We start from the raw sequence: 20,636 nt of genomic DNA on the forward strand, positions 1-20,636 counted from the left end.
TCAACTTTGAACTTTGAACATTACTTTGTGGTTCTTGAACTTAACCCTCTGACGAATGAAGCCCAACACACAATATGTCTTCTTAACCAGCTTGTCAACATGTTAGTGTCCATAGCAGAGATACATGACTGTAAATTCTCTCACATAAAATTGGCAAATAAAAAGGGGCAGGTAAAGATAAGCAGTGCTGTGTGTTTCCCACTTCTAGGCTGTTGTCAAGTGAGTACATTTATGGTGACGTGGGACATTGACCATCTGACTTCCTGCATTTTGCAATTGGAAAACCCAATGTCTGTTCCTGTTGTAAGAGCAATTGCTCCACTCTGGAGTAACTATCTTCTGTCCATCCTGCCTGATCCTCCCACAAACATCCTTCTAATGCCTGCCCTGTTGCAACATAACTGCACACTTTCCCTTGTGAGCATGCTGAAAGTTACAGCAAATGAGAGATGTTCTTCACTGCTCGATAAAGAAGCTGAACTTCCGTCTGAGAACTTTCGGCTGGTCTCCAGTGTAAGTGAAGGAACTTGTGCACAGAAAGCTCTCACACACAGCAAGGTGATTCAAATCAGAAGCACGAGATTCTGCAGATGCTGGAAATCCAGAGCAGCACACACAAAATGGTGGAGGAACAGGTCAGGCTGCATCTAAGGGGAGGAATAAGTAGTGTTAGGGCTAGTATGCCAGTCTTGTCTCTCGGTAACAGTGATGTATCTAACCTAAATCTAGACAAGGATATTACTTACAACACACACACACACAAAATGGTGGAGGAACTCAACAGGTCAGGCAGCATCTATAGAGAGGAATAAAGAGTCTATGTTTCAAATGCGACCCTTCTCAGGACTGGAAAGGAAGGGAGAAGAAACCAGAACAAGATGGTGGGGGGAGAAGAAGGAGTCAAATTTTTTAGCCAATGTCCCTTTAAGATCAAAGCTTTTCCGACACCTCTTCACCTGATTGATTGAAATCTGATCTCCCGGCCCAAGAGAGAAGAGAAGCAGGTGTCAAACCACAGGAGTCTTTCTCGAATATCACAGGGTACAAAAGGTTTTGTTAATGTAAGCTGACCCAGAGGAGGACGACTGGCAGAGGGATAACCGTACTGAAACCAGACACCTGAATTTCAACAGGGCCTTAGGTTGCTGTGAATCAAAGGCAGCTACCCTCTCATTACTGCCATCAGGGACGAGGTACAGGAGCCTTAGGTTCCACACCACCAGGTCCAGAATCAGTTATTGCCTTTTAACCATCAGACTCTTAAACCAGTGTAGCTAACTTCACTTACCTCAACTCTGAACTGATTCGACAACCTACAGACTCACTTTCAGGGACTCTACAACTCACATTCTCAGTATTATTTATTTACTATCCATATATATCTCTCAATTTATTTATTTACTTACAAAGTTTGTCTTCTTTTGCACATTGTTTGGTTGTCAGTCTTTGTTTATGCGTAGTTTTTTTCATAAATTGTATTTTTTCCCTGTAAATGCCAACAAGAAAACGAATCTCAGATGGTAACGTATATGCTGTTGATGTTCCTTTCTGTGTCTAGAGATGCACTGGGTGGCAGCCTTGCTGTTTCTTTACCATTTTTGTCTGTTTTTTACAAGACCGAGTAGCTTGCTCAATGCCCAACCTGGCACGGATGGAAAACATGCAAGGAGCCGGCCAGATTCGAATGCAGGGCTACTCGCCTCCAAGTCCAGTGTGGGTGCCACTACACCTCCGGCCAGTGATAGATACGTACTATGATAATAAATTTACTTTTGCTTTGACTTTGCACTTAACTAACAACATTAAAATGATTTGGTTATTTCCACACTGCTGTTTGTCCATACTTGCTGCACCAGAATATTTCATCGAAAGCAGCGCCATAGGTAGATGGTGAGATGTAAAGGATGTTTGGCAAGCTGGCTTCCACCAGTCAAGGCATTAAGTACAAGAGTTGGGACATTATGTTTGAGTCATATAAATCATTGGTGAGACCACGATTGGTGGACTGTGTACGGTGTTGGTGCTCCAAGTGGACAACAACCTTGTGGTTTGGAGGCTTTCATGCCTTAGTGACCTGGCTGAAGTCAAGGCTTTATGCTTTGGATCTTGGTAGGGTCACCCTGCCAAATCGGTCAAAGCGTAGAGGCCAGAATAAGACTGGTCCACTGGTCCTCTGGGCTCAGTTCAGCGCTAACAACCCTGACTGGCAAGATAAAATTTTTACAGAACAACTCTGAAGAATCTGATTGCAACAGTGTTCCTGAGTCTCCACCTGGAATTTTCAAGGCTGACAGTATTGAGATCCAAGCTATTGACGCGATGAAGGAAGCCCTGAACACTGCCGGAGATGGAGGACTTTCATTGCTGCCCTAAACTCCGGCTGCACAGCGGGCTGTGGAGAATTTGGTGTTGGTCACCCTGCCATAGGAAAGGTGTGGTTAAACCGAAAAAAGTGCAGACAAGATTTACAAGGATGTTGGCAGAACTAGAGTGTCTGAATTAAAGGGAAAGGTTGGCCAGGCTAAGTCTTTATTCTTTGGAATGTAGGAGAGTGAGGAGCGACCTTACTTACAGAAGCGTTTAAAATGATCAGCGGCATAGATAAGGTGCATATCATCATATCTTGCTTGGGGTAGGGGAGTCTAAAACTAGGGGGCATAGATTCAAGGTGAAAGGGGAAGGATTTAAATGAGATATGAAGGGTAATTTTTTCCACACTGAGGGTGTAAGGAACAGGCTGCCAGAAGAGGTGTTTGAGACAAGCACAATAGTATCATTTGAGAAGAACTTGGAGAGGTAGGACTCTGGAGTGATATGAAGTGAACATGGAAAATTGGGACGAGATGGGTGGGCACCATAGTTGGCATGGTCTGTTTGGGCCAAAGGGTCTATATCCATTCTCCATTGCTCTATGACTTTACTGCCGCTGTAAAGCTTTAAGCTAATCTCTGCACTGCAAGCTGAAGTTATTGGAACCACCTTAGCACTGGAGAGATTAAGTCTACATGATTAAAGATCCTTTATCAGTGCAGGTAACCAGGAACGTCTAAGTCGAGGCTTGTCCAGACATTTCCTAAATACCGTAAGTGCCTCTCCTTCCTCCTCTCACTCAGACAGTGTGCTCTAGGTACTCATTATTCCCTGAGAGTGTTAGATGATTAGACTGGGCAGTGTTTACCATTTTCTGTGGGTTCCAATGACCCAACCTCATAGAGCACATTACTGGGAGACCACTGCCATCAGGAATAAGGTACAGGAGCCTCAGGACTTACACCACCAGGTATATGAACAGTTATGACCCCTCAACCATCAGACTACATAAAATATAGGAGAGAATTAGGCCATTTGGCCCATCGAGTCTGCTCTGCCATTTCATCATGGCTGATCCATTTTCCCTCTCAGGCCCAATCTCCTGCCTTGTCCCTGTATCCCTTCATGCCCTGACCAATCAAGAATCTATCAACCTCTGCCTTAAATGTACATAGACTTGTCCTCCACAGCTGCCTGTGGCAAAGAATTCCATAAATTCATCTCTCTATGGCTAAGGAAATTCCTCATCATCTCCATTCTAAAAGGACACCCCTCTATTCTAAGGTTCCCACCATAGGAAACATCTTCTCCACATCCACTCTATCAAGGCCTTTCACCATTCAATAGGTTTCAATGGCTTCACCCATAATTCTTCTGAATTCTGGTGAACACAGGCCAAGAGGCATCAAACGTTCTTCATATGACAAGCTGTTCAATCCCGGAATCATTTTTGTGAACTTCATTTGAACCCTCTTCAGTTTCAGCACATCCTTTCGAAGATGAGGGGCACAAATTTGTTCACAATACTCCAGGTGAGGCCTCACCAGTGCTTTATGAAGTTTCAACATTACATCCTTGCTTTTATATCCCAGTCCTCTTGAAATGCATTTGCCTTCCTCCCCACAGACTCAACCAGCAAATTAACCTTCAGGGAATCCTGCACAAGGACTCTCAAGTCCCTTTGCACCTCTGTTTTTTTGTATTTTCTCTCCATTTAGAAAATGGTCAACCCTTTTCATTTCTCCTACCAAAGCGTATGACTACACACTTCACGACACTGTATTCCATCTGTCATTTCTTTGCCCATTTCCCTAATCCATCTAAGTCCTTCTGTAGACTCTCTACTTCCTCAAAACTACCTGCCCCTCCACCTATCTTCATATTGTCTGCAAAATTAACAACAAAACCATCTATTCCATCATCCAAATCATTGACATATAACTTAAAAAGAATTGCTCCCAACGCAGACCCCTGTGGAACACCATTGCAGCCAACCAGAAAAGGCTCCCTTTATTCCCACACTTTGCCTCCTGCCAATCAGCCACTGCTTTATCCATGCTAAAATCAGCCCTGAATTTCTGCTATGATAGAATATACAAGGCGGGAACCATGGGCTTGTAGTTTGTTAAGTAGCTTGTAATACCATGGGCTCACAGCCGCAAGTGTGGCAACTTGTCAAACGCCTTCACAAGTACACAGCATTAACTGATTCTCCTTTGTCTATCCTGTTTGTTATTTCTTCAAAGATCTCCAACAAATTTGTCAAACAAGATTTTCCCTTGAGGAAAATATGCTAACTCTGGCCTCTTTTATCATATACCTTCAAGTACCCTGAGACCTCATCCTTAATAATCGACTCCAACGTCTTCCTGACCACTGAGGTCAGACTAACTAGACTATAGTTTCCTTTCTTCTACCCCTCTCCCTTCTTGAAGAGTGGAGTGACATTTCCAATTTTCCAGTCTTCTGGAACTATTCCAGAATCTAGTGATTCTTAAAAGGTCATTACTGATGCTCCCACGATCTTTTCAGCCACCTCTTTCAGAACCCTGGGGTATGTACTATCTGGTCCAGGTGACATATCTACCTTCAGACCTTTCAGTTTCCCAAGAGCTTCTCCTTAGTAATAGTAACTTCACACACTTCAAGCCCCCGACACCTGGAACTTCCACCATACTGCTAGTGTCTTCCATAGTGAGACTGATGCAAAATATTCATTCAGCTTGTCAGCTATTTTATTGTCCCCCATTACTACCTCTCCAGCACCATCTTCCAGCAGTGTAATATCTACTCTTGTCTCTCTTTTACACTTTATGTATCTGAAGAAACTTTTGGTCTCCTCACACTCTTGATCCAAAGGGATACTTGACTCAACTTCACTCTTCCCTTCACTGAACTGTTCCTATAACCTATGGACTCACTTTCAAGGACTCTTTATCTAATGTTCTCAATATTTATTGCTTATTTATTATTATTTCTTTTTATTTGCATGTTTTGATGTATTTTGCACATTAGTTGTTCGCTTGCCCTATTGAGTACAGTCTTTCATTGATTCTGTTATGGTTTTTGGACTTACTGAGTATGTCTGCAGGAAAACAGACCTCAGGGTTGTATATGTACTTTCATAATAACTATACTTTGAACTTTGTACTTTGAAACATGAAGGTACAATTCTTATCTCTGGGCTAATTTTAACTGTCTTCTTAAATTAACTCTCCAACGATAACGATGAAAGATGAAGATTCCAGAGAAGTAATCTCAAGTAAGACCAATCTTCTCCCCAGCTTTCTAGGCAATTCTCACTGCTGCCTTTGGGTAGGAGGTACAGGATCCGTAGGTTCAGGAACAGTTACCATCAGGCTCTGGAACCACCATGGATAATTTCATTCAACGCAAATCTGAACGGATTCTATGACTTACAGACTCACTTTCATGTCCTCTATGACGCATGTTTTCAGTATTATTTACTTACATGTTTTGTTTGTATTTGCACAGTTTGTTTTTTTTGCACATTCATTGTCAGTTTTTCATTGATTCTATTGCATTTTTTTTATTTTCCTGTAAATGTCTGTAAGAAAATAGTGTGACATATATGTACCTTGTTCTGCCCATTCACCTCCTCCCTCACCTCCAAACAGTCCTTCCAGGTGAGCCAACATTTCACCTGCGAATCTCCTGGGATCATCAATTGTGTCCAGTGCTCTCGATGCTGCATCCTTTACATTGGTGAGACCTGTCGTAAGGTGGGGGACCGCTTCGTTAAGCACCTCCGCTCCATCTGCAAAAAGCAAAACTTCCCAGTGGCCAAACATTTTAACTCCAATTCCCATTCCTGTTCCAGCACGTTGGTCCATGGCTTCCCCTTGTGCCAAGAGAGGCAACACACAGGGTGGAGGAGCAACATATTATATTTTGTCTGAGTAGTCTCCAACTTGGTGGCATGAAAATAGATCTTTCCTTCCAGTAATAAAATATTCCCTCACATCCCCCCTTCTTCTATTCCCCACTCTGACCTTCCACTCCTTCTCACCTCCCCTTGGATCCGCTCCTCCTTCCCTTTCTCTGATGGTCCTCTCTTCTCTCCTGTCAGATTCCTTCCTCTCCAGCCCTTTATGTTTCCCACCCAGCTGGCTTCACCCCAACCTTCTAGCTATCCTCCTTCCCCTGCCCCTACCTTCATATTCCGGCATCTTCCCCCTTCCTTTCCTGTCCAAATGAATGGTCTTGCCTCAAAACATAGACTGTTTATTCTCTCCATAGATGCTGCCTGACTTGCTGAGTTCCTCTGGCATTTTGTGTGTGTTGCTTTGAAAATAAATCTACTTTGACCTTTATCTCAAAGTACTCCTTTGCCTTTAACAACTTGAGGCTATGGGAGTTTGTTTTTTAAAATAGTCCAGATGAAGGGTCTCAACCTGAAATATCAACTTCCATTTTCCTCCTTGGATGCTGCCTGACCCGCTGAGTTTATTTACTTTTTTATTGATTGAGATACAGTGAGGATAGGCCCTTCTGGCCCTTTGTACTGCGCTGCCCAGCAACCCCCCCCCCCCGATTTAATCGTAGCCTAATCACGGGACAATTTACAATGACCAACAGGTACATCTTTCAGCAGGTCGGACAGCATTCGTGGAAACGAGCAGTCAACATTTCGGACTGAGACCCTTCGTCAGGACTGAATGTTGACTGCTCGTCTCCACAGATGCTGTCCGACCTGCTGAGTTCCTCCAGCTTGTCGTATGTGTTGCTTTGACCACAGCATCTGAAGTGCATTTTGTGTTTAAGGTACATCTTTGGTCTGTGGGGGGAAACCAGAGCACCCAGAGGAACCCCACGCATTCCACTGGGAGAATGTATAAACTCCCAATTCCATACAGGCAGCAGCAGCAATTGAACCTGGGTCGGCTGTACTGTAAAGCATTGTGCTAACCTTTGCCTTAATAACCTGAGGCCATGAAGGGTGCTGTTTAAATGGAGTTTTTTTTAATTAGCCTGTGAAATCATTGTTGAACCATGATCTGCTTTCTGCATCTTGGCCATTTTGTAGCTATACTAACATTGTGCCTTTAATCCTGTGAGCTTCAATAACATCTGTAAGCCTTATCCTTAAACATGGAGGCGTGGAAGAGAGGATCAGGATTCAATCTGGCACCAGTAAGGTTCAAGCAATGTATTTCAATGTGCCTGTAAAAGTTAATAACCACTTGGATTAGAGTGATACTCATCGACACTGAAACAGATTTTAGGTGATACTACCTGGGCTCAGTACCAAGTAGCTAGCCTACGGGATGGTTTTTTGAATGTGTCTTGGCTCAGTTCAGCCAGGGCTTGTCTCTCCCATGGGAGTGAACAGAGGTTAAGTTTCAGCCAGAATTGATCCCTCTCTAATCTAAAATCAAGGGATTAGGCTCAAGCAAGCACTGAATCCTCTCAATTTCAAGCTCCTGTTAGTTTTCAAACACCAAATGCTCTCATTTTATTCAGAAATAACCAAGCAATAATGGAAAACCATCTCCATTACCTCAGAGAGCGCTGGTTAATTCCAGCCACATTATTAACAACTTCAGGATGAGAAGAGGCAAGAATTGAGTGGACAGCCAGAGACTTTTTCCCAGGGCGAAAATGAGGGAGTGTAATTTTAAGGGTGATTGAAGAAAAGTATAGGGGGAATGTCAGAGGTAATTTCTTTACACAGAGAGTGGTGGGGTGTGTGGAATGCCTTGCCAGGGGTGGTGGGAGGGGCAGATACAGTTGGGACATTTTAGAAACTCTTAGATGGGCACATAGATGATTGAAAAAATGGAGGGTTATATAGGATGGAAGGTTAAATGGTTGGCACAATGTTGTGGGCTGAAGGGCCTGTACTGTGTGCAATATTCTGTGCTCTATACATCCATGTTCTAGGTACAATCTATGTTATAGGTGAAGGAGCCTCAGGACTCACACTGCCAGGTTCAGGAACAGTTATTATCCTCACTCATCAAGCTCTTGAACAGAATGGGATAACTTCATGCAACTTCACTTGTCTCATCATCGAATTGTTTCCACAACCTATGGACTCACTTTCAAGGTCCCTTCATCTTATGTTCTCGATATTTATTGCTTACTTATTTATATTATTGTTTCTTCTTTTCACATTTGCATGTTTTGTTATCTTCCACACTCTGGTTTATAAGCCCTAGTCTGGCAGCCGTACAAAGATCCTGTTATGGTTACTATTCTCTAGAACAGTGGTCCCCAACCAGCGGGCCACGAACCGGTACTAGGCCACAAAGCATGTGCTACCGGGACATGAGGAAACTATATGATTTGGCGGTATGAAGCGATATGAGCACGGCAGCTGACTCATATCGCTTCATACTGCCAAATCATATCGTGGTTGGGGGTTGGGGACTACTGCTCTAGAAAATGAATCTCAGGGTTGTATATGGTGACATATATGCACTCTGATAATAACATTTACTTTGAAATTTGTTCTTTGAACTTTTCTATGTTCATTTCATCGCTGCAGTGGATGCCAGCAACTGGAAACACCTTGGAACACATTTCGTTACCTGTGGGTTCTATGGAGCAGGTGTCTGGAGGCCAAGCAGTGATGAGTTAAAGGTGCATAAGATGACGGGAGGCATAGAGAGAGTGGACCGCCTGAGACGGCAATGGCAATACCAGAGGACATTCTTTGAAGGTGAGTGTAGGAAAGTTCAGAGAGATGTTGGAGGCAGTTTTTTTTTTACATAAAGAGTGGGCAGTGTCTGGAAAGCACTGCTGGGGGTGGTGGCAGTGGCTGATACAATAGGAACATCTCATAGATACTTCGATAGAAACATGGATGAAAGAAAACTGGAGGGTTATGTGCTGTGTAGGAGGGAGGGGTTAGATTGGTGGTGTAAGTTTATATAGATCAACACAATATGATGGGCTGAAGGGCCTGTACTATGATGTTCTCTATTCCCAATGTTCTACGTTCCGTGTTCAATGTTAAATTCTCCCACAACCCGTTCCCTTCAATTGGTTCAGCATTTCCGACAGATGAATTACACTCGCATTTCAAACTCACTTTACCTTTTGGGTTTTGATCCCCATTATTCTCTTCAGCTTTTACAATTTTGTGGTTTCGAAGTTTCATCTCACATGCTCTTCCAACTTTATTTAACTTTATGAAAATTCAGTGAGTTGTAAACTTAATCAGCTCCATCATGAGTAGTAGCCTCCGTAGTATGCAGGGCATCTTCAAGGAGCAACGCTTCAAAAAGGTGGCATCCATTATTAAGGACCCCCTCACCCAGGTCATGCCTTGTTCTCATTGCTACCATCAGGAAGGAGGTACAAGAGCCTGAAGGCACACACTCAACATTTCAAGAACAGCTTCTTCCCCTCTACTATCTGATTTCTAAATGGATGTTGAACCCATAAACACTACCTCACTAGTTTCTTATTTCCATTTTTTCACTACTTATTTAACTATTTAATATATAAATATATACTTACTGTAATTCATTCTTTTTCTCTATTATATTGTATTGCATTGTACTGCTGCCGCAAAGATTCTGAATTCTCTTTAGGATGTGGAGAGAGGTCGCTACCAAAGGAGATGCAAGGTGCTCTCTTCCTTTGCTAGCCTGCAGGTCACCCATGGGCAAGGTGTAGCACTTGCTTAGCCCCTGATCAGGGTCACATGTGGTGTGTATGGGGTGAATCGAGGGGGTGGCGCCCATGCCTGAGGGCACGGAGAGAGACAATGGCGAGGGCTTGGAGCTGATTTGAAGCGGCAGATCTGAAGCGAGGCAGTCGAGGTGGTGGGGCCCAGGCCCGAGAGTGAAGCTTGGTCAATTTAAGCACCAGGCTAGATTGACAAGATCAGAATGTTGGGACCAAGGGTTGGGCTGGTGTTCAGCTCACTGCTTGGTGAGTTTTACTCATTTCTGGGTGGAACTGAGCTTGTGGCCTGCAGCTAACAGGCTCCTGGACTGGATACATATACTTTGATGATAAATGTACTTTGGAATTTGCAAACGTTTGTCATATCATCTAAATGAACACCCCGGTTTCGTTGGCTGCATAAGTCTAGGGAAGACGACCTCCGACCCCACCAAACTTTAGAGACTGAGGCTGACTGGATCCCACCCCAAACCTTGGTTTGTGTGGATGCTGTGTCATTCGCTACCCTGTTACAAATTAATGCCACGAAATAACAGACAGTACACTGCACACAAAGGAATTATATTTCTGAATCTTAACTGAAAGGTTAATAAAGAATAACAAAAAGAAAGGGGGCCCATCCTAATAAAACATACAAATGTGCACAAGCTGGAACTCATCTTGAACTTCTCTGTCACTCACGCTCTGGGTCCTCAGTATGGTCCTAGACTTTCCCACTTTCAGTCTGTGTAGGCCTTTCAACATTGGGTCGATGGAGGCTGGTTTCTGTTATGTGCTGCGCTCTGCCTCTTTTGTTTCTTGGAGTCTGGGGCAAAGCAGCTGTGATTGGCATGGACGAGTGGGGCCGAAGGGCCTGTGCTGTGTTCTATGTAGGCCACACCAGCACGAATCCCAGTGGATTAGCACAGCTGCTTTGCAAATTAAGAGGAGGGAACCATGGCCTTGTCAGGTGTTGCTGTCCTGTCGACAATCATGTAAACCGCTATACAGAGGCTCTAAAACAGCCAGATTTGCACAGTATTTTTTTACACAGTTCTTTTCCCTCTCCCTTCCCTCTTTAATTCCCCTCTCTGGCCTCTTATGCCTTCTCAGCACCTGCCTATTACCTCCCTGTGGTGCTCCTTCTCCTTCCCTTTCTCCTATGGTCCTTTGCCTTTTTCACCAATTACCTCCCAGCTCCTTACTTCATTCCTCTTTCCCCACCCTCCTATCACCTTGTAGCTTGTACTCCTTCCCCCCACATCTTCTCATTCTGTCATCTTTCCCCTCCCTTTCCAGTCCTGATGGAGGGTCTCGGCCCGAAGCGTCAATTGTTTACTCCTCTCCATAGATGCTGCCTGGCCTGTTGAGTTGCTCTGGCATTGTGTGTGTGTTGCTACAGAATCACCCGGTTTTGACATGTTGTGTTAAAGTGGAAGCTGGTGCATTGTGTTGAATAGTGAAAGGGAGTAAACTGAGATGTAAAACAAGGCTTCACAGCCGATGGTTTCAGGTTACACTCGATTGTCACCAGAGCCAATTGGCATTGGCCTTTGGTATCACATTAACTTCCATGGATACTGTATACGTTAGTGTACTAAACAAAATAATCAGAGACAAATTCACAGCAGAGGAACAGCAAGAGGTTGGACAGATAGAGGAATTTTTTTACAAAAGTGTGGCAAAGATCGAAGCTTTTTCATAAACCAAGTCCTGACAAGATACAAAATTTATAGAGAAAAACAAGCTTTATCTTTAATGGGTGACATGTTACTTTAACTGTAACTCCTAGTTCAATATTCCCCAAAAAGAGGGGACATCCACTTTGCTCTCACCCTTTCATGACCCTTCATTATCTGATGTGTTACAACTAACTTTTCTCTCGTTGTCTAAGCTCCACCAGACTGGCATGTACAGAATCTCCTGTGTTTGTGCTTTGCTGCTCCACTGCAAAGTCTCTTCGAGGTATGCCTACCCTGAGGTAGTTTAACTCCTCTCTTCAACGGGAGTTCAGTGAGAGAGACCCTCTCTCCTGCTCCCCAACTGTGATCTCCGCTGCCCTTTGACTCTTTGACTGAGTGCAACCTGTCACCTATCAGCATGATTTCTTTCCCCTCTACCCACCTTCTTATTCTGGTTTTTGCCCTCTCCCTTTCCAGTCCTGATGAAGGATCTTGGACCAAAACATGGACTGTTTATTCCTCTCCATTGATGCTGCCTGACCTGTTGGGTTGCTCCTGAATTTTGAGTGTGCTCCTCCCATTTTTCCAGCTGTCAAATCTTTTGAAAGATTGAAATGTTTCTTCTGCATTTTGTGTGTGTTACGCACCATTTCTAGCATCTGCATGAAACAACTCTGGATTGAACAACCGTTCCTCATCAAACCACGGTGTCATGGTAGTGTAGGGGTTACTGTGACACTATTACAGCTTAGGGCATTCCAGAATTAGGAGTTCAATTCCAGCACCATGTGTGAGGAGTTTGCACATTCTCCTCGTGACCGCATGGGTTTCCTCCGGGTGCTCCAGTTTCTTCCCACAGTAAAAAGATGTACTGTTTAACAGGTCATTGTTAAGTGCACTGTGATTGGTGGTGGTTTCCCATTATGTCCAACGGCGACGGGAAAGCTAAGCAGGAGAGTTTTTAGAGTGGAAATCTGTTGCACTGGGGCAGTTCCACTCTCTTGACATCAGAAGTCTGAACCCCGTGGTACAAATAATCGTTACAAACTGGGGTCTTCCGCAGTTGCAGTGGATGGCCATGACATCTTCTGTGCCTTGTCATGTCCTTTGCTCTCCACAGAGTGTTGCAGTACCATCTCCCTGGCTGTTGGATCTCACTGTAGACCTCATCCAGTCCCCCAGGGCTGACTTTGTATGCTGGGACAGGCATGTCCCTGGTGCTGTAATATGGCTAGTGTTAAATAGGTGGCTCACTGGGCCAGAAGGGCCCGTTCCTCACTGTATCCCTGAGTACATAAGTAAAACAACCCCCATGTTCTTAGCATTAGTGCCCGAATGCTTTTGTTCCATTTACATGCATGCTGACCCAAGGAGACCAGTGCTGCACACAGCCCTGCAGATGTAGTCTCAACAACCCCTGACATAACGCAGGCGCAGACTTTTGTATCACAGAGCCAAGAACTCAGACTTAATCCAGGACATGCTCTCTTCTCTCTGCTGCTATCAGGCAGGAGGTACAGGAGACATTGGTCCCACACAACCAAGTTCAAAGATTTGAAGTACATTTATTGTCGAAGTATGTATGCAGTATTCAACCTTGAGATTTTTCTTCCCCACAGACAGCCATGGAACCTATTCAAAGAAAAAACATCAACCCTCCCCCATGCACAAAATTAAAATGCATCGCGCAAATAGAAACAAAATTAAATGGATGAAAAACACAGAGTATAAAACACTAAACTGAAAGGATCCTGGCATATTCAGCTCAGTGTTCATTATCGGCAGGCTGCCCCTATTCAAAGTTGCCCAAAATAGCAACAGAAAAAGGAGCGGCCAGAAAAATACCATGATGTGAAGTACAGAGTCCTATCCACAACCCATGTCGATTCAACCTTGCCCAGAACTCCGGCACCATCCTCCGACAGCACCAAGGGACAGAGAGTGACCATTCAAATGCAGGGGAGAGAGAAATCGTTACACGCCGACACCCTCCTCCAGCGGTAGCGAGTGAGATGCTGGTAGACAGTGCTCACCCTCTGTACTCGCCTTGATGATCTCAACCTTCCACAGTGCTTTTATCACCGAGATCAGAGAGAAATGGAGTCACTCGTGGGCTCGCGCCCCGTCTCCAAGCTTTTTGGCCTTGAGGCCACACGCTTTGCTCGAAACTTCACGGAACATGTCAGCAACAGTTATTACCCTACCACAAATATTCTCAATATTATTTATCTATGTGGTGAACTACATATACCTGTCTGGACACGCCCCTCTGCTGACTGCTCCTGTGGCTCCTCCCACAGACCCCTGTATAAAGGCGATTGGAGGCACTGCTCCTCCCTCAGTCTCCAGGATGTTGTGTGGTGGTCTCTTGCTGCTAATCGTGGTCTCTTGCAGCTAATAAAAGCCTATCGTTCGCCTCCTGTCTCCGAGAGTTATTGATGGTGCATCAATTTTATTAGCTGCAATTTTAAAACATGAAGAGCATTTTACGACCAGATAAATTGGACATTGATCCTCAATCTTCCGAAGCAGCCATTGCCTTTGAACTCTGGCTTGCATGCTTCCAATCGTACCTGGAAGAGATTCACGTGACTGAGCCTGCTATCATGCACAGAGTTCTCCTCTCCAGAGTCAGTCCGCGGGTATACTCCCTTATCAGGGACCTGCCGACCTACCAAGGGGCACCGGACGCCCTCAAAAGACAGTACCTGCGGCCGGTGAACACCATCTACGTAAGACATCGCTTAGCGACACGGTGGCAGCGGGCCGGAGAGTCGAGCGCTGAGTTTGTCCGGGCCCTACAGACACTCGTGTGGGCCTGCGACTGCAGGGGACTGACGGCGGAACAGCATGTGGAGCTCCTGGTACGAGACGCCTTCGTTACGGGGATCAGGTCAGTGTACGTGCGCCAGCGGCTGCTGGAAAACGCCGATCTTACCTTACGCTCGGCGATCAAGATGGCCGACACGCTGGAGGCTGTTCTGCACAACACTGACGCTGTCCAGCCGCGCGATCTCCCGCCGGTCCCATGGACGCTGCAGACCCCGCAACCCGCTAGTGAATCGACCTCGGCTGCTGCCAGTCACGAGCCTGTGAAGTCCCCACAATCGACCACGGCTCCTGCCAGTCGCAAGTCCGCGCAGTGTTACTTCTGCAGACTCGAAAAGCACCCCTGAAAATGCTGCCCGGCCCGAGAAGCTACCTGCTCCAGCTGCGGAAAGAAGGGCCACTTCGCCAAGGCCTGTAAGTCTAAACCACGAGTGGGATCGAGCAGCGCCGTGTGCGAGGCATGGGGGTCGCCATCTTGCCTGCCCGCCTCGTGCGAGGCATGGGGGCGGCCATCTTTGTTGGCGCCACCTTGCCCCGCCTCCGACCCACGGGTGCTTACCGGGCACCAAGACGGCAATTCAACTCTGGCCTGCGTAACCCTCGACCAAAGCGCCCCACACCAGCTCGCACAGTCAATGATGGACATCCTGGTGGAGGGGCAAAGGTCTAGCTGCCTGTTTGACACGGGCAGCACTGAGAGTTTTATTGACCCGGACACAGTGCAACGCTGCGGACTCGTGACACGGCAGGTAAGCCAGAGGGTCACCATGGCTTCTGGATCGCATTCCACAGACATCCGGGTGGGTTGTGTAGCGACATTGGTGGTGCAAGGCACAGAATATTGGGACTTTGCGCTACTGGTCATGCCTCAACTGTGTGCCCCTGTGCTATTGGGGCTCGACTTCCAGAGCCACCTGAAAAGTGTGACAATGGAGTATGACGGACCCCTCCCACCAATCACTGTCAGAAATCCTCAGTTTTGTGGGGCTTCGTCATATACCCCGCTACTGACCACCACACAACATCCTGGAGACTGAGGGAGGAGCCGTGCCTCCAATCGCCTTTATACAGGGGTCTGTGAGAGGAGCCACAGGATCAGTCAGCAGAGGGGCATGTCCAGACAGGTATATGTAGTTCACCACAACCTATCCATTTATTACTTATTTTTAAATTTGCACAATTTGTCTTCTTTTCCACATTGGTTGATTGTTAGTCTTTGTGTGTAGTTTTTCATTGATTCTATTCTATTTATTGTTTTACCATGAGTTGTTCATTTGCTATGTGCTGTGTCATATGACATGGGCGATAATGGTCTCATGACCGTGATTGTTCCTGGCAAATTTTTCTTCAGAAGTGGTTTGCCATTACCTTCTCCTGGGCACTGTCCTTACAAGACGGGTGACTCCAGCCATTATCAATACTCTTCAGAGATTGTCTGCCTGGTGTCAGTGGTCACAGAACCAGGACTTGTGATATACACCAGCTGCTCATACGGCCATCCACCACCTGCTCCCATTCACATTTTGAATGGCAGCAAGAAAATGAATCTCGGGGTTGTGTATGATGGCAAATATGTACTTTGATAATAAATTTACTTTTAACTTTGAACCAATAGGCTCCTGAACTAGCATGGACCTCAACTCTGAACTGACTCCACAACCTATAGACTCACTTTCAAGGACTTGACAACTCATGTTCTCAGGATTATTTATTTTTAATTTGCACAATTTATCTTTTTTTGCACATTGGTTGCTTGTCAGTCTTTGATTTGATAGTTTTTCATAAATTCTTGTGTATTTATTTTCCTATAAATGTCTGTGTAAAATGAATCTCAGGGTCGTATATGGTAACATATATGTACTTCGGCAATAAATTTACTTTGACTGAAACTTAATCTTTGTTTTAATCCTATAACCTTTAACTCAGGAGCCAATAATGAAGAAGCTGCTGACACTGCTGAATTACTAGAGAAGGTATCAGAATTACCTTGGTACAAGAAAAAGGCTCTTCCTGTCTTCTTGCAAATGGTTGATTCCCAGTTTGAAAGGTGATAAAGAAAATATCATTGTTTTCTGTTGAGTGAAGAATGCCAAAAGTGGTGTCAGGATTTCTTTCTTCATAATATTGACTTATTAGCTTATTTACCAAGATAGACACCTTTGTTTCTGTCTCTTATAATCCACAAAAATACTTGAAGGATTTTCCCTCAGGTAAATTAGTATTAGCAGTTAAAAGCAAATTTATTGTCAAATTACATAGATGACACCATATATAACCCTGATATTCATTTTCTTGTGGGCATTTACATGAAACAATAGAATCAATGAAAGACTGCATCCTGCAGGACAGACCAATGTGCAAAAGACAACAAACTGTGCAAAATCAAATTGAAAGAAATAAAGGCAATAAATATTGAGAACATGAGATGAAGAGTCATTTGAAGTGAGTCCAGAGGTTGTGGGAACATTTCAGTAATGGGACGATTGAAGATGAGTGAAGTTATCCCCTTGGATTCAAGGACCTGATGGCTGAGGGGTAATAATGGCTCCTGAACCTGGTGGCATGGGTACCGAGGTACCTGTACCTTCTTCCTGATAGCAGGGTAATTTCAGATTTTATGATTGACAGCTGAAGAATTTGATCTTTAAGTTTCAAACCCACTCAGCCTTTGCCTATGATTTTAATTTATTGAAATTGGGTAGCAACTTGAGTAGAGTAACAGTGAGGGATGGAGAGTTCAGGACAGGGCATGTGCCTGAACTTTAAACCTTTTGAACACAGAATACAGAGCATGTCAGGGCTAGTGGTGGAAAAATACACAGCACTAACATTTCAACTTGAGTACTGTCATAAAGTGGGGTTTAAGCAAACACACGGATGGGAACAGAGAGGAGAGGCAATATAGTTGCGTAAACAAAAACAATTTGGGGAAAAAAGGGTCACAGTCTTCCTCAATTCTATCCATCTTTTCAACATTCCCAGTGAACATTTTCCCCTCCTGGTGTAGGGTTTCGTCTTTTTCCCCCTCCGCAAATGCTGCTCGATCGGCTGAGTTCCTCCGGCGGATTATTTGTGGCTCCAGATTCCAACAACTGCAGTCATTTTTCTCTAAATTCTCGTCTTCTTGCGTCCTAAATTGTCCTCTTCTCTTTGCACTCTCCCACTTACCCCAACCCCACTCTTTCACACGCTTCTTTTCTGTACAGCTCCTACTTGGTCGCACCTCCAATTATTCCCTATTGCCCCGCCCTTTATCGGAAGTCTCGCCTCCTTTGCAATGACCTCTCAGGAGCAACACACACAACATGCTGGAGGAACTCGGCATCTATGGAAAAGAGTGCAGTCGACGATTCAGGCCGAGAGCCTTCAGCAGGACTGTTGAAATAAAAGCTGAGGAGTCAGAGTTAGAAGGTGGGGGAGGGAGAAACACAAGGCGATAGGTGAAACTGGGAGAGGTGAAGTATAGAGCTGGGACGTTGTTTGGTGAAGGAGATAGAGAGCTGAAGAAGAGACACTCTCCCCATTCACAATGCATCTCTGTAACTGTCTACCGTCTCCAGTTCCGCCCGCTCCGCCTGCTAATCGACATCGATCCCTCATAACCCCGCCTCCAGGCGACTATCGTCGAATGAGATAGCAGTCCCCGCCCACTGAATATATTCCCGTCTGGTCATTGGCTCTCCCCGCGGCCGCGCCCACCGATTTGCTGCTTTCCTTTCCATGCTGCAGTCCCCTCCTCCGGCCACGCCCCCAACATAGTCCCAGCCCCTTGATGGCCACGCCCCTTCTGCGTGCACCGCCCACCCAGTCATCCAATCACAAACCAGAGAAATCTGGAAATCCGAGTAACACACACAAAGTGCTGGAGGAACTCCGCAGGCCTGGCAACGTCTATGGTAGAGTAAACAGTCGACGTTTCGGGCTGAGACCCTTCAGTATGTCCTGATGCTGAGTTCCTCCAGCATTTTGTATGAGTTACCCAGTTACCCGACTGGCTGTGCCCTCAACCTCCCTTATGTCCATGCCCACAAATCCTGTCTGCCAATATTCCGCTGGCCCCACCGCGATCTCCCGCTAGACACGCAGGATACAGCCAGCCTGCCTCCCGCTGGCCCCGCCGCGATCTCCAGCTGGACATTGCCAGCATGCCTCCTGATAACCTCACCGTGACCTCCCGCTGGACACGCCCGGACACAGCCAGCCTGTCTCCCGCTGGCCAGATCCCCAATCTCACGCTGACCACGCCCCGGATACTGCTCGTACCACGCCCCCAATTTAGCTCCGCCCACGGCCCTGTATCACTCTGGCCACGCCCCTACCCTGTCAGCCAATTCCCCGCTGGCCGTGGCCCCGATTTCCCATTGTTCACGTCCTCGATCCGCCGGCCGTGCCCACAGACCCTCCCGACCAACCCTGCGCTGACCCCGCTCTGCCTGTCGCCCCGTTATACCTCCAGATCCGGCTCTGATTCCCTCATGATTTCCAGTTGACCACGCCTCTTTCTCAAGATGACCACACCCTTCTCACCTGTAGGCCACGCCTTCAACCTCCCTGTGGTCCCGCCCACTACCCATGCGGGCCCCGCCCCCTGGCCTGGAGCGCAGGCGCAGTGCGCATTCTCAGACGGGCTCGGGCTGCGGCCGGACATGTTGATGTTGTTGTGGTGCTGGAGCTGCGCCGCCAACCCCTGAGCGCCCGCCGATCTCCACGCAGCCACTGCCGCCGCCCTCGGCTATGGGGCGGCCGAGCGGGCGGTGCGGCTGAGGCCCGGAGGCCGGTCCAGGCTGGGTGGCGCCGCTGCTGCTCCAGCTCTCCCTTCCGTCAGCCGGAACCCGGCCGTGGCCGTGCGATGGCGGCAGCGGGCTGAGGGAGCATGGCGCGGGCTCGGCTCCGGCTCCGGCTGCGGCTCCACGGTGCGGCGGCGGCCGGATCCAGATCGGCGCCGGGATCGGGCCCGCGGCACCGCTCGGCGCTCCTGCCTCCCGCCAAGGTAAGGTCGGGGCTAGCGGGGGTGGGGGGGGGGGGGGGGACCTGTTCGTCTGATACCTATCCCGGGTCTACCTGCCACTACTGTACACTCGCCCGCCCCCTTCCGTCCACCTGCTTGTCCTTGACGGGTAAACCTGGCTCGATTATTCGGCAACGTGAGGTTTCACAACGATCTGACCACTCCGGTCCTCTGACCTCGTTTCCTCCTCCTTAGCCTCTCCTTTTCTCCTTTTTGATCTCTAACTCCTCCGTCCTTCCTTGCCCCCCCCCCCCCGATTTCTATCCACTCGTTGCTTTGAGATCTCTAACCCCTCTCTCCGCTTCCCTCTTTCCTTGTCTCTGATCTGCCCCCTCAATTCTCCCATCCCCCTGCCACCCCCAAGCTACCCATGACTTTCTGACCCACCTGAACTGACTGCAACCCAACCTCATACCATTACTGATATAATCTCCTGCAAATCCGACAACGAACTCACATCGCTGCCCCTGCCCCTCCGTTATCCTTACCTTTGCTGAATTGTCCTGCTCCCGTGAGCAGGCTGCCCTCCCCCCCCCCCCACTCCAACTTGTGCCACCCAGCTTCTGTCCCTTTCTCCTTCACCCTCTAATCCCACTGCTTTCTAAGCTGTCCTGCTCTGTAGCCTTGAGCTGTCCAATTTCCTCTGCCCTCAGCCTTTGAATTGTCATTGCCCTCTTAAAACTTCCTAAAGTGTCCCTACTGTCAAGTTTCATTTCTACCATTCCCTGCCTCCTGATCTCTACTTCTCTCAGCAATACCTAAAGTTCCTCCAGCACCAGACTTACCTGCTTTGGGCTTCAACTCCCCTCACACTTTATTTTTATCCTTCCAAGCTGTACGCCCCCGAGATCCAAAACACCAGTCGCTCTGTCCGCTGTGTAATTAATTCACACACTTTTTAGAAAGCACAGTCTAATAAAAAGCAAAACATTTTCCCCTAAACCTTTTGTAAACGTTAGCCACAGAGGACAAAAGTCAGTCTTCTCCAAGGACTCTTAAGGGCCACTACATTTCTCAGATCCCATTTCGACCTTCCTCCTCTCCCCCCCCCCCCCCCAGCTTCCTGCCCTAATAAGGTGCCATCCTGGTGGGACACGATGATCTTGCTGCGGAAAACATTGGCTCATGTGCAGCAGCAGAGCTTTCTACAGTGGTAGAAAGATACACAG

The 20,636-nt window shown here is 46.7% G+C and overlaps 1 protein-coding gene and 1 long non-coding RNA gene across 9 annotated transcripts in view; one reads left to right on the plus strand and one right to left on the minus strand.

Moving 5' to 3' along the window:
• Positions 1 to 1,432: 1,432 nt before the first annotated feature.
• On the minus strand, positions 1,433 to 20,477 carry LOC140729735 (uncharacterized). 2 transcript variants are annotated; one of them, XR_012099404.1, is made up of 3 exons: positions 20,253 to 20,477; positions 5,939 to 6,088; positions 1,433 to 1,486 (listed from the first exon to the last, which is right to left on the minus strand). It is a non-coding gene; the product is annotated as an uncharacterized lncRNA (long non-coding RNA). The 2 variants fall into 2 exon arrangements; XR_012099405.1 differs by lacking the exon at positions 20,253 to 20,477 and adding an exon at positions 16,446 to 19,042.
• The window catches only part of hipk3a (homeodomain interacting protein kinase 3a), a 238,865-nt gene continuing 237,298 nt past the window's right edge, over positions 19,070 to 20,636 (plus strand). For all 7 annotated transcript variants that reach the window (XM_073049871.1, XM_073049872.1, XM_073049870.1 and 4 more), the window contains exon 1: positions 19,070 to 19,449. The gene's annotated coding sequence lies outside the window, so the exon portion shown is untranslated. The remainder of the gene's footprint in view (positions 19,450 to 20,636) is intronic.

Source organism: Hemitrygon akajei, chromosome 6 (genome assembly GCF_048418815.1).
Source record: "Hemitrygon akajei chromosome 6, sHemAka1.3, whole genome shotgun sequence".
Taxonomy (NCBI): domain Eukaryota; kingdom Metazoa; phylum Chordata; class Chondrichthyes; order Myliobatiformes; family Dasyatidae; genus Hemitrygon; species Hemitrygon akajei.